This window comes from Hordeum vulgare, chromosome 4H (genome assembly GCF_904849725.1).
Source record: "Hordeum vulgare subsp. vulgare chromosome 4H, MorexV3_pseudomolecules_assembly, whole genome shotgun sequence".
NCBI lineage: Eukaryota > Viridiplantae > Streptophyta > Magnoliopsida > Poales > Poaceae > Hordeum > Hordeum vulgare.
In genome coordinates this window covers 495,421,737-495,440,217 of record NC_058521.1, presented here as the reverse complement: position 1 = coordinate 495,440,217, position 18,481 = coordinate 495,421,737, and positions in this window count along the sequence as shown.

The window sequence follows — 18,481 nt, the reverse complement described above, 5'->3', positions numbered from 1 at the left end:
ATTGGAAAAGTATCGGAGTCCAATTTCTTGCCGAAACAGATACATCTTCGTTTTCAAGGTCTGAAATAGGCCGATAAACATCCCTTATGTACTCCTCTGGAGTTATGACATTGATGATATTGGTCTCAACATTTATGGGAGTACGAGAGATGTAATGCTTGATTCTTTGCCCATTTACCACTCTAGGAAAATTTCCTTCTATGTTATTGATTTTGATGGCACCGGAACGATATACTTCCTCGACAACATAGGGACCTTCCCATTTAGAGAGAAGCTTGCCTGCAAAGAATCTCAAACGAGAATTCTATAGCAAGACATAATCACCTACATTGAACTATCGTTTCTGTATTCGTTTGTCGTGCCATCTCTTAACCTTTTCCTTGAACAACCTGGCATTCTCATATGCCTGGGCTCTCCATTCATCTAACGAGCTGATATCAAACAACCGCTTCTCACCGACAAGTTTGAAATCAAAGTTAAGCTCTTTGATTGCCCAATAAGCTTTGTGTTCCAGGTCAAGAGGTAAATGACAGGCCTTACCGTAAACCATTTTATACGGTGACATACCCATGGGATTCTTATAAGCAGTCCTATAAGCCCATAGTGCATCGTCAAGTTTGCTAGACCAGTTCTTTCGAGATCTATTGACGGTCTTTTGTAGGATCAACTTGATCTCCCTATTACTCAACTCAACTTGACCACTAGACTGAGGATGATAAGGAGATGCAACTCTATGGTTGACATCATACTTAGCTAGCATCTTGCGGAAAACAGCATGAATGAAGTGTGAACCGCCATCAGTCATCAAGTATCTAGGGACACCAAATCTTGGGAATATGACTTCTTTAAGCATCTTAATAGAGGTGTGGTGATCAGCATTTTTAGTGGGGATAGCTTCTACCCACTTAGTGACGTAATCCACATCAACTAAGATGTGAGTGTATCCATTGGAACTCGGGAAGGGTCCCATATAATCAAAGCCCTAGACATCAAATGGTTCAATGACAAGTGAATAGTTCATAGGCATCTCTTGACGCTTACTGATGTTCCCTATCCTTTGGTATTCGTCACAAGACAAGACAAACTTACGGGCATCCTTGAAGAGATTGGGCCAATAGAAACCTGATTGCAATACCTTATGGGCAGTTCTATCTCCAGCATGGTGTCCTCCGTAGGCTTCGGAATGACAATTCTGCAGGATCTGTCCCTATTCATGTTCAGGCACACAACGTCTAATAATACCATCTACTCCTTCCTTATAAAGGTGAGGGTCATCCCAAAAAGTAGTGTCTCAAATCAAAGAAGAATTTCTTCTTTTGTTGATAGGTGAAACTGGGTGGTATGTATTTGGCTACGATATAGTTTGCATAATCGGCATACCACGATGCACTAAGTGAAGTGCGGATGACACTTAATTGCTCATCAGGAAAGCTATCATCAATAGGTAGTGGGTAATCAAGGACATTCTCTAGCCTAGACAAGTTATCTGCTACACGGTTATCAGCACCCTTTCGGTTAACGACGTGCAAATCAAATTCCTATAGCAGGAGAACCCATCTGATCAGCCTAGGCTTAGCGTCCTTCTTCTCCATGAGGTACTTAATAGCAGCATGATCAGAATGAATAGTGACTTGGGAGTCAACTATGTAAGATCTGAACTTTTCACATGCAAACACGACTGCTAAAAATTCCTTATGCGTAGTGGCATAGTTTCTTTGGGCACTGTCTAGAGTTTTACTAGCGTAGTGAATGACATTCAACTTCTTATCAACTCTTTGTCCTAGAACAACACCAACAACATAATCACTAGCATCACACATGATTTCAAAGGGCAAGTTCCAGTCAGGTGGTTGAACAATAGGTGCGGTTATCAAAGCCTTCTTAAGTATTTCGAAAGCTTCCTCACAATCCTCATCAAAAACAAAAGGAACATCCTTCTGCAAGGGGTTGGTAAGAGGCCTAGAAATCTTAGAGAAGTCTTTAATGAACCTTCTACAGAAACCAACATGACCTAAGAAACTTCGTATACCTCTGATATCTGTGGGGCAAGGCATTTTCTCAATTGCATCAACCTTAGCCTTATCAACTTCAATGCCTCTTTCAGAGATTTTGTGTCCTAAGACGATACCTTCATTAACCATAAAGTGGCACTTCTCCCAATTCAAGACGAGGTTGGTTTCTTCGCATCTCTTAAGACTCAATCAAGGTTGCTGAGGAAATCATCAAAGGAAGACCCGTAAACGGAGAAGTCATCCATGAAAACCTCGACAATCTTTTCACAAAAGTCAAAGAATATAGCCATCATACATCTTTGGAAGGTGGCAGGTGCATTACATAAGCCAAAAGGCATACGTCTATAGGCAAAGGTACCGAAAGGGCAGGTGAAAGTGGTTTGCTCTTGATCAGATTGTGCAACAGGTATTTGTGAGAAACCTGAATAACCGTCTAGAAAGCAAAAGTGTGTGTGTTTTGACAGCCTTTCTAGCATTTGGTCGATGAACGTCAAAGGATAATGATCTTTCCTGGTTGCCTTGTTCAGTTTCTGGAAGTCTATCACCATTCTATAACCGGTAATAATCCTTTGTGGGATTAGTTCATCCTTATCATTAGGAACGACGGTGATACCTCCCTTCTTAGGTACGCAATGTACTGGACTTACCCAATCACTATGAGCAACAGGATAAATGATTCCTGCTTCCAGAAGCTTTAATATTTCTTTTCTAACGACCTCTTTCATCTTAGGATTCAATCTCCTTTGATGATCAGCAACTGGTTTAAAGTCAGGATCGGTTTTAATCTTGTGCTGACATAGAGTAGGACTAATACCCTTAAGATCATCAAGAGTATATCCAATAGCAGCGCGGTGCTTCCTCAGAGTTTTTAGTAACTTCTTCTCTTCGCGCTCTGAGAGGAGAGCACTAATAATGACCGGATATATCTCCTTCTCATCAAGATAGGCATACTTAAGAGTATCAGGCAACTGTTTAAGGTCGAACACAGGATCACCCTTTGGTGGGGGAGGATCCCCAAGTAGTTCAACAGACAGATTATTCTTGAGAATAGGATATTGTTCTAAGACAGTTTTATCTATCTCATCTCTCTCCTCCATATGCATATCATTTTCATGCTCAAGCAGATATTGCTCTAAAGGATCCGTAGGAGGTACGGCAATAGAGGCAAGAGCAATGATTTCATCTCTACCATGACTCTCTTTCATGGGTTTGTCTTCCAAACTTGGAGAAGTTAAATTCATGAGACACTCCCTCAAAACTTACTGTGACAGTCTGCTTAATGCAATCAATGTGAGCATTGACAGTGTTGAGAAAGGGTCTACCAAATATGATGGGACAAAAGCTATCTTGTGCAGTGCCAAGGACGAGGAAATCAGTAGGATATTTCGTCTTACCACACAAGACTTCTACGTCTCTCACAATTCCGAGAGGGCAGATAGTGTCTCTATTGGCTAGCGTAATAGTGACATCAATGGGTTCTAACTCAGCAGGTGCAATCTCATCTTTGATTTCATCATATAGAGAACCGGGTATTGCACTAACACTAGCTCCCATATCACATAAACCATGGTAACAGTGATCTCCTATCTTAACAGAAACAACGGGTAGGCCAACTACAGGTCTGTGTTTGTCTTCCGCGTGAGGTTTAGCAATTCTAGCGGAATCCTCACAGAATTTGATAACATGCCCATCTATGTCTTCGGCTAAGAGATCTTTGATAATAACAACACTAGGTTCAACTCTAATCTCCTCAGCGGGTGAAAGTGGTCTAATGTAACCCCTACGTATCACAGTTGGATCTTTAGAATAATCCTTCATCCTAGTAGAGTATGGTGGTTTCTGAGTGTAAGCACAAGGAACAACAGGATCACTAAAAGCTATGATTTTCTCCTCAACTAGATTGGTCTTGGCTATGTTGCTTTCTACAGGAGGATGATATTTAAACCACTTCTCTTTGGGAAGATCAACATGAGCAGCCAAAGATTCACATAGAGAAGCTACTATCTCAGAGTCAAGTCCATACTTAGCGCTAAAATCTCTAGAAGTATTTGTCTCAACAAAAGATTTAACGCAATCAAACTGGAAATTCATACCTGACTCCTTAACTTCCTCCAGCTCCCAATCTTCATAGTTGCGTTTGATTATCTCCAATAAATTCCACTTGTGATCAATATCCTTCTTTATAAAAGAACCGGCACAAGAAGTGTCAAGCATGGTACGATCTTCATGAGAAATCCGAGCATAAAAGTTTTGAGTGAGGATCTCTCTCGAGAGCTCATGATTGGGGCATAAATATAGCATTGATTTAAGCCTGCCCAAGCTTGATCTATGCTTTCCCTGTCACGAGGCCAAAAGTTATAAATAAATTTCCGATCACGATGTACTAAATGCATAGGATAGAACTTTTGATGAAATTCCAATTTCAACCGATTGTAGCCCCATGATCCAGCATCATCACATAGCCTATGCCATGTCAACGCCTTATCCTTCAAAGATAAAGGAAAGACTTTTTTCTTTACCTCATCCTCGGGCAAACCTGCAAGCTTAAATAAACCATAAACTTCATCTACATAGATTAGATGAAAGTCTGGATGTGAAGATCCATCTCCTGTAAAAGGATTAGCCAGCAGTTTCTCAAGCATACCCAAAGGAATTTCATAAAAGATATTTTCAGTAGGTACCTGAGGTTGAGGAGCAACTCCTCGTGCTTCCGTTCGTGGTGAAGATACCACAAGCAAACTCCTCAAAGGAAGAGTTTCCATAGTGACAAGTGATAATAAATTTCAGCACAGTATATAAATGTTTCCTTACCAATTTCCACTTACCAAAGGCGCATCACTCCCCGGCAACGACGCCAAAAAAGAGTCTTGATGATCCAGAAGTATAGGGGATCAATCGTAGTCCTTTCGATAAGTAAGAGTGTCGAACCCAACGCGGAGCAGAAGGCTCTGATAAACGGATTTCAGCAAGGTAATAACTGCAAGCACTGAAAGTAGCGGTAACAAGTGATTGTGTAGCGAGGTGAAACGTAGTAAGCAAAGAGTAACAAGTAACAAGTAGTAGCAACAGTGCAGAAAGTGGCCCAATCCCTTTTGTAGCAAGGGACAAGCCTGAACAAAGTCTTATAGGAGGAAAAACGCTCCCGAGGACACATGGGAATTTCTATCATGCTAGTTTCATCATGTTCATATGATTCGCGTTCGTTACTTTGATAGTTTGATATGTGGCTGGACCGGCGCTTGGGTACTGCCCTTACTTGGACAAGCATCCCACTTATGATTAACCTCTCTCGCAAGCATCCGCAACTACAAAAGAAGAATTAAGACAAAGTCTAACCATAACATTAAACTAGTGGATCCAAAGCAGCCCCTCACGAAGCAACACATAGACTAGGGTTTAAGCTTCTGTCACTCCAGCAACCCATCATCTACTTACTACTTCCCAATGCCTTCCTCTAGGCCCAAATATGGTGAAGTGTTATGTAGTCGACGTTCACATAACACCACTAGAGGAAAAACAACATACATCATATCAAAATACCGAATGAATATCAAATTCACATGACTATTATTAACATGACTTATCAAATGTCCTCAGGAACAAAAGTAACTAATCACAAGACATAATCATAATCATGACCAGAGGTGTAATGAATAGCATCAAGGATCTGAACATAAACTCTTCCACCAAGTAATCCAACTAGCATCAACTACAAAGTGTAATCAACACTACTAGCAACCTTACAAGTACCAATCGGAGTTGCGAGACGAAGATTGGTTACAAGAGATGAACTAGGGATTGGAGAGGAGATGGTGCTGATGAAGATGTTGATGAAGATGCCTCCCCTCCGACGAGAGGAGTGTTGGTGATGATGATGGCGGCGATTTCCCCCTCCGGGAGGGAAATTTCCTCGGCAGGATCGTCCTGCCGGAGCTCTAGATTGGATCTGCTCAAGTTCCACCTCGTGGCGGCAGCGAAACCATGAAAAAGGTCCCAATTGATTTTTTCGAGACCAGGACACTTCATATAGCAAAAGAGGGGGGCTAGTGGGCCTTCAGGCAGCCCACAAGCCTGCCCTGCGCCACTAGGGGGATGGTGGCGGTGGGCAAGCTTGTGGGGCCCTGGTGGCCCCCCTCCGGTAGTTCTTTCACCCATTATTTTTAATATATTCCAGAAAAAATCCACGTAAATTTTCAGGTCATTTGGAGATGTGTAGAATAGTGGACTAGGATTTGCTCCTTTTCAAGTCGAGAATTCCAGCTGCCTGAATTCTCCCTCTTCAAATAATCCTTGCAAAATAAGAGAGAAAAGGCATAAATATGGTACCACAAGTAATATAACAGCCCAAGAAGCAATAAATATCAACATGAAAGCATGATGCAAAATGGACGTATCAGAGCCCGATCCTTATCAACTAAGGGACGCACCGGTACAACCATGTGAATGGCCTTCCGATGAGTTCATGATCGAAGCAGGCTTCAAGGATGAGTTTGATACACTTGTCCACAATGCCAGGTTAGAAGAATTCCTCTCAGATAAATGTGAACGGTATGCTATGCTCACTGCCTCTTTCGTGCGTAGATTTAAATTTTCAGTTGGCTGTGACTCATCCATACTGTTTGATCTGTATGATAAATCCTACACCATGGATTTGGAGGATTTCAATAGTATTTGCAAGATACCCGATGGGGGTAGTCTTAATGATCCTGCTAAGTCTTCGGTTAGAGATTTTGTCTCTAGTATAACTGTTGGAGAAACTAGAGACATCACGCAAGCTACCATAGGAAGCATTCATTCCCCTGCCTTGCACTACTTTGCCCTCTTCATAGGTAGATGCATTAACGACAAGGTTGAACATTGTCACCTATGTGCATCTGACCTTAGTATCCTTCAGAGCACAGTAACAGGTGACAGGAGCTTCAACATGGGAGCTATAATAGCAAGGAGGCTGAATAATAATGCCATTGATGAGGATTTCTTTGGTGGGATTTATGCTACACGCTTAGCAAATTTTCTTGGAGTACCCGTCCGTTCAGGAGATCCCCCTCTCCGTACAGCCTACCTTGATCGTGTCGCTCTGACACGCTATCAGTTTCTCAAAAGGGATGAGGTATCCCTCGTTTACCGATTAGTATTTAACCGGCAGTGTGCTTTTCATATTACACTTCCTGCACCTGCCTTCTTTGACTTTCAGGTTAAACGAAGATATTACATAACCATTGGATAAGCAGAGGAGTATGAGAGGGAGGCTGAGGCTTCTCGTCTCCGCGAAGCAGCTATTCATGCAGTGGCTGCAGCGCTCCTGTACAACCCACATTATGATTTTGGGTATCACCCAGATCAGCCTTGGGAGTAGACCAAGCTAGGCCAAAAGCCTAAGCTTGGGGGAGTACGTGTTTGCACCAACTTTACTTTCATGCTTATGCTTTCACTTTGTTAGTCGGTGTTTAAACTTTGCCACTGTATTATCCATGCTAGTTTATTTTCGTTTTCTTGTTTTATGTCCTTTTGAGAAAACCCAAAAATATTTTCCTTTCTTCTTTTGCTTGTTGGGAGCATTCCCGTGTAAATAGTTTTCTTTTTCTTTGATTCGAGGTAGAAGACCTTGGTTACAATGTTTAGTGGCTCTCGCATGCATACCTGTTCATTTGTTAAAGAGCCATATTACTTTGTCTTCTCCTTTGTGTTTTCCTGCAGATTCAGCTTAGTCCAATGCACGTGCGCTCTTATTATTGTTCACATCGTTCGATGGTGCAAGTGAAAGGAAAATCATGATGATATATGATGAAGTGACTGAGACTGGAAAAGCTGGTATGAACTCTATCTATTTTGTTTTTGTAAATATGACTAGCTTGTCGTCCCAGATTCAGCTTTGTTGAGAGAGAACCATGTTTGCAATGACAACTTAGAGATCATAGTTTCTGATGCCATGCTTAATTAGCTAGGAGTTTATAATGGTTTGTCTTGAATGCCAACATAGATTTTGAGATGACTATGATGTAGTATGATAGGATGGTATTCTCCTTTGAATGATTCAAGTGGCTTGACTTGGCGCATGTTCATGCATGTAGTTGAAACAAAATCAACATAGCCTCTATGATGTTCGTGTTCATGGTGATTTATATCCTGCTCATGCTTGCACTCAATGTTAGTCAAACTCATTGCATCTTGATGACTATTGTCGCTCTCTTGTTGGTCGCTTCCCAGCCTTTTGCTAGCCTTCACTTGTACTAAGAGGAATACTGCTTGTGCATTCACTTCCATAAACCCAAAAGTTTTTCCATGAGAGTCCACCATACCTACCTATTTGCGGTATCTACCTGCCGTTCCAAGTAAATTTCCATGTGCCATTCTCTAAACCTTCAAGAAATAATCTGTTTTGCTTGCCCGAACCGCTCATGTGGTAACAGGGGGCTATTGGTATCTTCCATGTTAGGCGTGTTATCCTCGACATGTGTTTATTCACTGTCATTCACGAGAAAGGGGCCTGTAATTGGAATGCCCAGTTCCACGCTTAAATCGAAAACATAACTGTAAAACAAGACTCCCCCCGGATTGATGTTAGTATGGATGGTACCCGAGGATTCGGCTAGCCATGGAGTGTGATTGATTAGTGGTGGGGGAGTTAAAACTTTACTTTTCTGTTTGGGAACCGCCTATAGCATGAGTAGCATGGAAGATATTGAGAACTCTTGGTCATTGCGTTGACAATGAAAGCATGCCACCCAAAATTATTATCTCTGTTTTCTAAGCTTGAGCTCTGGCACCTGTGCAAATCAATGCTTCCCTCTACGAAGGGCCTGCCTATTTATTTTCCTATTGAGTCATCCTCTTCTTATATAAGCACCAATTAGAGAGCACCTCTTTCATTTTTATGCTTTGCTTTTGATTGATATTGAGTATGACTATGACTGGATCTTTGTTGCTATGAATTACAATGTTTAGTCAGCCCTTGATCTTAGAAAGTGCTCTGCATTTATGTTTTGCGGTCTCAGAAAGAGCTAGCGAGATACCACCTATGCATATTGCTTCATGCTTGTTTTGGTTGAATTGTTGGTATCTGAAACTCATTATTATTTGCTCGCTAGCTGTTTATGCCATTGATATTAGTTTACCATGAGACCTATGTGTCACTTGCTTATGTGGTTAACTTGTGATCTTGCTGAAATTCTGGTTATGAGTTAGACATAGTTGCAACAACAAGATCAAACAAAGTTTGTCAAAGTTTTGCTTTCTATTTCAGTTTGTCAACTAAGTTGCTTGAGGACAAGCAAGGTTTTAAGCTTGGGGGAGTTGATACATCTCCATCGTATCTACTTTCCAAACTCTTTTGCCCTTGTTTTGGACTCTAATTTGCATGATTTGAATGGAACTAACCCGGACTGACGCTGTTTTCAACAGAATTGCCATGGTCTTGTTTTTGTGCAGAAATGAAAGTTCTCGGAACGTCCTGAAAATTTACGGAGAATATTTTTGGAAAATATGTAAAATACCTGCACAAAGATCCACCGGAGGGGGTGAGCCAGTGGGCCACAAGCACTGTAGCCGCGGCCTCCCCCCTGGCCGCGGCTACGAGGCTTGTGGGGCCCACATGGCTCTGCCGCCCCCAATTCCAGTGCTATTTATTGCCTTTTGTCCCGGAAAAAATCAAGAGAGAAGAGTTCATCGCGTTTCACGATCCAGAGGCGCCGCCACATCCCGTTCTTGCCTGGAGGGCAGATCTGGAGTCCGTTTTGGGCTCCGGATCAAGGAGATCGTCGCCATCGTCATCATCAACCTTCTTCCCTCTCCAATTCCATGAAGCTCTTCACCGTTCGTGAGTAATCTATTCGTAGGCTCGCTAGGCGGTGATGAGTAGGATGAGATCTATCATGTAATCGAGTTAGTTTTGACGGGGATTGATCCCTAGTATCCACTATGTTCCGAGATTGATGTTGCTACTACTCTGCCATGCTTAATGCTTGTCACTAGGGCCCGAGTGCCATGAATTCAGATATGAAATTATTATGTTGTCACCAATATATGTGTGTTTTAGATCTGATCTTGCAAGTTGTAGTTACCTACTATGTGTTATGATCCGGCAACCCCAGAGTGACAATAACCGGAACCACTCCCGATGATGACCATAGTTTGAGGAGTTCATGTGTTCACCAAGTGCTAATGCGTTGGTCCAGTTCTTTATTAAAAGGAGAACCTTAATATCCCATAGTATCCATTTGGACCCCGCTTCCACGGGAGGGATGGACAATAGATGTCATGCAAGTTCTTTTCCCTAAGCACGTATGACTACACACGGAATGCATGCCTACATCACATTGACGAACGAGAGCTAGCCACATCTCTCTCCGTGTTATAACTGTTGCATGATGAATGTCATCCGAAAAATCACCGATCCATTGCCTACGAGTTTGTCCCACTGCCATTGTTACTTGCTCTGCCATTACTACTGTTACTTGCTATTACTCTTACTTGCTTTGTCCTGTTGCTGCTGCCACTACTGTTGCTACTACTGTTACTTGCTACTGCTGTTACTTGCTACTGTTGCTACTTGCTACTACTGTCACTACTGCTGTTCCTTGCCACTGTTGTTACTCGTTACTCTGCTACTACCTGCTACAATACTTATCTGGCGCCATTGATACTTCAGTTAGGAATAATCTGCCATCAACAGATTCTTTCCTAGCACCGTTGCTATCATACTACCTTTGCTGCTTATAACCTGCTTGCAGATACTAATCTTTCAGGTGTGGTTGAGCCGACAACTCAACTGCTAATACTGGAGAATATCCTTTCACTCCCATCGTGTCGAACCAACGAATTTGGGTTGAATACTCTACCCTCGAAAACTGCCGTGATCCCACACGCTGGTGGGCCATTGCAAGACAATTGCTAATTGTTGAGCAACTCGAAGCATTGGCCAAGCTATTTCAATAGGTTAGAGAGAATTACAAATCTAACATAATCATGCACGTAAGAACCATATAAGTATTTAGAGGAGACTCAAATATTTATCATGAATAATATGAACATAAATCCACAATTCATCGGATCCAAACAAACGCACCGCACAAAAGGAATTATATCATGTGGATCAAAGCGAAGATGCGATGATCATTGTATTAAACATCAAGAGAGAGAGAGAGATTGCCATCTAGTTACTGGCCATGTACCCATAGGTGTATGGTGAACTACTCACACATCATCTGAGGGCAACAAGGTTGATGAAGAGGCCCTCTCTGATCGATCCCCCTTCGGTAGGGTTCCAAAACGGAGCTCTAGATGGCCTCCCATCGGAATGGAGACTTGCGGCGGTGTAAAAAGTGTTTTGGGACTCCTTCTGGTGTTTCTAGGGTAAAAGAGAATTTATAAGCTAGAGAACAGAGTCAGAAGAAGGCTGGAGGCCACGAGGGAGGCACAAGACATAAGGGCACCCCCACGTCGTGTCGTGTTGGCTTCTGGGCCCCTCATGCGGCCTACAACCTTCTTCCGATACTCCTCGGTCTTCTTTTGGTGCAAAAAAGTCACCAAAAAGGTTCACGTCAATTGGGCTTCGTTTGGTATGGAAAACCTGAAAAGTTTAAAACATACAGAAAACAGCAACTGGCACCGGACATTCTGTTAATAGGTTAGTGCTCAAAAATAATATTAATTGGTAAATAAATACCCCAAAATTATTCTAAAATGATAATATATCAGCATGGGACAATAAGAAATTATAGATACATTGGAGTATCAGTATCACCAACAAATTTACAACCTCAAAGTCATGAAGATGTTGGTCGACAATGGGGCCGGCTAGAACATGATCTTGCCCGACGTGATCAAGCAACTGTAGATCCCTGACACGAGTCTCAAGCCGACAGGGTCCTTCCAGGGTGTCAACTGAGGAAGTTCTCAGCCAAAGGGGAAGATCACTCTATCGGTGATGTTCGACAGCAAGCTCAACTTCAGGACTAAGAGAGTAGTTTTTGACGTTGCGGAGATTTCACCGCCATACAATGGAATCTTGGGCATACCATCACTGGCAAAGTTCATGGTGTCGTCTCACCACGCCTACAATACACTGAAAATGCCAGGGCCGATGAGCATCATCACCATCCACGCCTACAGGAAAGTTGTAGTTCTCTATGTTGACAAGCTCTTCCGGGAGTCAGTGGCAGCATCTACCGATGAGGCACTTGCTCCTGCCAGCAAAGCTCTCGGGGGGAAGAAGAACAAGAAATAAGACAAGGACTCTGGCAAGAATTCTGGGAAGTGCGTCCAAGGGTGTTGCATGCCCATCGACGAATTACTAGAGACCTCTACCGTTGGAAGCAAGAAGCATAGGGACGCCAGACCCTTGTCGGGTAGTACGAACCACTAGGCCGACGCAGTCCGCCTAGAGGCCGGAGATAGCACACAACTGCAAGACTCATGAAACATCAAGCGTCTTTGTAAAATTGTACCTGTAAGGTGCGGCTGTTGGGCCACCCGGAAACCCCTTTTGTATGAGTCAGCCCGCAAGGCTAGTAAACCTTTGTGCAAAATCTAGGCGGGAACCCTGTGCATGGTCAATAAAGCTAAGTGTTCTACCACTCCTTGTCAAGGATGCCTTTGAACCGCTAAGGTTCCTAGCCTCCTCTATTTTCTCTTCTTTCTTTTTCTCGAAAGGAGGAAGGACCCCTCACGTACAAGTCTTCTTGGGGAGAGTGGCGGTACGAACACCTATGGACGCATTCGAGGACGACAATCTTGCGACAAGGAATGCAAGAAGAGGAAAAGCTAAGTCACGAAAAGCTCTGGGATTTTCTTCGTTACAAGCTATTTCCCTTTGGATGATTCCATTTGTATGCAAAGACCTACACGCGAAGGTCTGATATGTTCATTTTGCATGATGCTTTTATATCAATATTTATTGCATTATGGTCTGTTAATACACATAATGGTACAATACTTATGCCTTTTCTCTCTTATTTTACAAGGTTTACATGAAGAGGGAGAATGCCGGCAGCTGGAATTCTGGATCAGAAAAGGAGCAAATATGAGAGGCCTATTTTGCACAGCTCCAAAAGTCCTGAAAATTTATGGAGAATTGTTTTGGAATATATAAAAAATATTGGGCGAAAGCAATACCAGAGGGAACCCACCAGGAAGTCACAAGCCAGGGGGCACGTCCTACCCCCCTGGCCGCGCCCTGCAAGCTTGTGCACCCTGGCAGCCCTCCGGTGCCCATCTTCTGCAATATGAAGGGTTTTGACCTAGAAACAATCATATCGGAGATTTTGGGACGAGGCGCCACTGTCTCGAGGCGGAACTTTGACAGAACCAATCTAGAGCTCAAGTGGAGCTATTCCGCCGTGGAAACTTCCCCCCCCCCCCCCCCCGGAGGGGGAAATCAAAGCCATCATCATCACCAATGATCCTCTCATCGAGAGGGGGTCAATCTCCATCAACATCTTCATCAACACCATCTCCTCTCCAAACCCTAGTTCATCTCTTGTATCCGATGTTTGTCACAAAACCTCACATTGGTACATGTGGGTTGCTAGTAGTGTTGATTACTCCTTGTAGTTGATGCTAGTTGGTTTATTTTGTGGAAGATTATACGTTCAGATCCTTCATGATTATTAATACTCCTCTAATTATGAACATGAATATGCTTTGTGAGTAGTTATGTTTGTTCCTGGGGACATGGGATAAGTCTTGTTATAAGTAATCATGTGAATTTGGTATTCGTTCGATATTTTGATAACATGTATGTTGTCTCTCCTCTAGTGGTGTCATGTGAACATCAACTACATGACAGTTCACCATTATTTGTGCCTAGGGGAAGGCATTGGGAAGTAATAATTAGATGATGGGTTGCTAGAGTGACAGAATCTTAAACCCTAGTTTATGCTTTGCTTCGTAAGGGGCTGATTTGGATCCATATGTTTCATGCTATGGTTAGATTTATCTTAATTCTTCTTTCGTAGTTGCGGATGCTCGCAAGAGAGGTTAAACATAAGTGGGAGGTTTTTCCAAGTAAGGGCAACACCCAACCACCGGTCCACCCACATACCAAATTATCAAAGTAACGAACGCGAATCATATGAGCATAATGAAAACTAGCTTGGCATAAATTCCCATGTGTCCTCGGGAGCACGTTTATTTTTATAAGAGTTTGTCCAGGCTTTTCCTTTGATACAAAAAGGATTGGGACACCTTGCTGCACCTTTGTTACATTTGTTACTTGCTACCTGTTACGAATTACCTTATCACAAAACTATCTGTTACCGTTAACTTCAGTGCTTGCAGAGAATACCTTACTAAAAACCGCTTGTCATTTCCTTCTGCTCCTCGTTGGGTTTGACACTATTACTTATTGAAAGGACTATGATAGATCCCCTACACTTGTGGGTCATCAAGACTCTTTTATAGCATCATTGCTGGGGAGTGAAGCGCCTTTGGTGAGTGGAACTTGGTAAGGAAAAATTTATATACAGTGCTGAAATTTACTTTCACTTGTCACTATGGAAAATAATCCTTTGAGGGGCTTGTTCGAGGTATATTCACCCCAACCGGAAGCACAAAGAGATTTTCCTCAACCTTCTGCACCTACTAAAAACATTTATTATGAATTCCCTTCTGGTATGATAGAAAAACTGCTAGCTATTACTTATGTAGGAGATGGAACACTACATCCGAATTTGCACCTAATCTATGGCGATGAAGTTTGTGGATTATTTAAGCTTGCAGGTCTGACCGAGGATGGTATCAAGAAGAAGGTATTTCCTTTATCTTTGAAGTAAAAGGTGTTGACATGGTATAGGCTGTGTGATGATATTGGATCATGGAATTACAATCGATTGAAATTGGAAATTCATCAGAAGTTTTATCCTATGCACCTGGTTCATCGTGATCGGAATTATATTTATAATTTTTGGCCTTGTGAAGGAGAAAGAATCAATCAATCTTGGGAGAGGCTTAAGTCAATGTTATATTCATGCCCCAATCATGAGCTCCCGAGAGAAATTATTATTCAGAATTATTATGCTCGGCTCTCTCGTAATGATCAATCCATGCTCGATACTTCTTGTGATGGTTCCTTTATGAAGAAAGATATTGAATTCAAATGGGACTTATTGGAAAGAATTAAACGCAACTCTGAATATTAGGAACTCAACAAAGGTAATGAGTCAAGTATAAGCCTTAAGTTTGAGTGTGTTAAATCCTTTATAAACGCCGATGCTTTTCGTGATTTTAGCACTAAATATGGACTTGACTCTGAGGTAGTAGCTTCATCCAGTGAGTCTTTTGCTACTCATGTTGATATTCCCAAGGAGAAGTGGTTTAAATATCATCCTCCCATTGAAGTTAAAGTGGTTGAACCTATTAAAGTTGAAAAAGAAACTATAATTTATAATGCTGATCCTGTTATTCCTACTGCTTATACTGAGAAACCACCCTTTCCTGTTAGAATAAAGTAACATGCTAAAGCTTCAACTGTGGTTCGTAAGAGTTGCACTAGAACACCTATACCCCCGGAACAAATTAAAGTTGAACCTAATATTTCTATAGTTAAGGATCTCTTGGTTGATAATATAGATGGGCATGTCATTCATTTCTGTGATGAAGCTGCTAGAATTGCTAGACCTGATACTAAAGGTAAACATAGACCTATTGTTGGCATGCCTATTGTTTCTGTGAAAATAGGAGATCATTGTTATCATGGCTTATGTGATGTAGGTGCTAGTGTGAGTGAAATTCCCTTAACCTTATACCAATAAATTACGAATGATATTGCACTAGCCGAATTAGAGGAAATTTATGTTACCATCAAACTTGCTAATACTGATACTATTGCACCAATTGGGATTGTTAGATATGTTGAAGTATTGTGTTGGAAAATAAAATATCCTAGTGATTTTCTTGTTCTTGGTTCCCCACATGATGACTTTTGTCCCATTATATTCGGTAGACCCTTCTTGAATAGTCTTAATGCTAAGATTGGTTTTGAAAAAGAAACTGTTACTCTAAGTTTTGGGGATGCATTTCATCAGTTCAATTTCTCTAAATTTCGTAGACAACCCCATGACAAAGAATTGCTTAGTAAAGATGAAATTATTGGTCTCGCTTCTATCGTTATGCCTCCTACCAATCCCTTAGAGCAATATTTGTTAGACCATGAAAATGATATGCATATGAATGAAAGGGATGAAATCGAAAATGTTTTATTTGATCAATACCCTATTTTGAAACACAACCCGCGTGTTGAAATACTTGGGGATCCTCCTACACCTAAGGTGTTGTTTGGTACTAGTGTATTTTAGGGAATTTGTGGGGATTATCCCGGTCAAACCCCTCAATCCCCACACATCCCATAACACCATTTGGTTCTAGTGTATTTAACATGTTTCATCCCCACATTTCCCGTCAAATCCCCAAATTATAGTGCATTTTTTTCAATACCCAATACACTACCCCTACCTAGTGTATTGGGGATAATGGGGATTTGGAGGGATTGGGTGAAGGTTGGGATTTCACCCAATCCCTTGGGGGATTATCCCCACCAATCTCTTCAAAAACACTAGTACCAAACAAGGCCTAAGGGTGATCCCATGTTTGATTTTAAACAATTACCTGATACTCTGAAGTATGCTTATCTTGATGAAAAAGAGATATATCCTGTTATTATTAGTGCTAACCTTTCAGAGCATGAAGAAAAGAGATTATTCAAAACTCTAAGGAAGCACCGTGCCGCTATTGGATATACTCTTGATGATATTAAGGGCATTAGTCCCACTCTATGTCAGCACAAAATCTATATGGAGCTTGATGCTATACCAGTTGTTGATCACCAACGATGATTAAATCCTAAAATGAAGGAAGTGGTAAGAAATGAAATACTAAAGCTTCTGGAGGCAGGTATAATTTATCCTATTGCTGATAGTAGATGGGTTAGTCCCGTTCATTGTGTCCCTAAAAAGGGAGGTATGACCGTTGTTCCTAATGACAAAGATGTATTGACCCCGCAAAGAAGTGTTACAGGATATCGAATGGTAATTGATTTTAGGAAATTAAATAAGGCTACTAGGAAAGATCATTACCCACTACCTTTTATTGATCAAATGCTAGAAAGACTATCCAAACATACACATTTTTGCTTTCTAGATGGTTATTCTTGCTTCTCTCAAATAGGTGTATCAAAAGAGGATCAAGACAAGAGCACTTCTACTTGCCCTTTCCGTACCTTTGCTTATAGACGTATGCCTTTTAGTTTATGCAATGCACCTGCTACCATTCAAAGATGTATAATGTCTATATTCTCTGACTTTTCTGAAAATATTTTTGAGGTTTTCATGGATGATTTTTCCGTTTACGGAACTTCTTTCGATGATTGCTTGAGCAACCTTGATCGAGTTCTGTAGAGATGTGAAGAAACTAATCTTGTCTTGAATTGGGAGAAGTTCCACTTTATGGTTAATGAAGGCATTGTCTTGGGACACAAAATCTACAAAAGAGGTATTGAAGTTGATAAAGCTAAAGTTGCTGCCATTGAAAAAATGACGTGTCCAACAGATATCAAAGGTATAAGAAGTTTCCTTGGTCATGCTGGTTCCTATAGGAGGTTTATTAAAGACTTCTCTAAGAGTTCTAAGCCTCTCACTAATCTTTTGCAAAAGGATGTTCGATTCGTTTTTTGATGATGATTGTGTAGAAGCATTTGAAATTCTTAACACAACCTTGATCACTGCACCTATTGTTCAACCACCTCATTGGAACCTACCCTTGGAAATTATGTGTGATGCTAGTGATTATGCTGTTGGTGCTGTTCGAGGACAAAGAGTTGATAAGAAATTAATTGTTATCCATTATGCTAGTAAAACTCTAAACAGTGCTAAAAGGAACTACACTACCACTGAAAAAGAATTTTTAGCAATTGTGTTTGCTTGTGATAAGTTTAGACCTTATATTGTTGATTCCAAAGTAATTGTTCACACTGATCACGTTGCTATTAAGTACCTTATGGAAAATAAAGATGCTAAACTAGACTTATTAGATGGGTTCTCCTGCTACAAGAATTTGATCTACACATTATTGATAGAAAGGATGCTGATAACCCCGTAGCAGATAACTTCTCTAGATTAGAGAATGTTCTTGATGACCCACTACCTATTGATGATAGCTTTCCTGATGAACAATTAGTTGTCATAAATGCTTCACACAATGCTCCTTGGTATGCTGATTATGCTATTACATTGTTGCTAAATTTATACCGCCTAGTTTTACATACCAACAAAAGAAAAAGTTCGTCTATGATTTAATACATTACTTTTGGGACGATCCACACCTTTATAAAGAAGGAGTAGATGGTATTATTAGACGTTGTGTACCTGAGCATGAACATGGACAAATCCTATACAAGTGTCACCCTGAGGCCTACGGAGGACATCACGCTGGAGATAGAACTGCACACAAGGTATTACAATTTAGTTTTTATTGGCCTA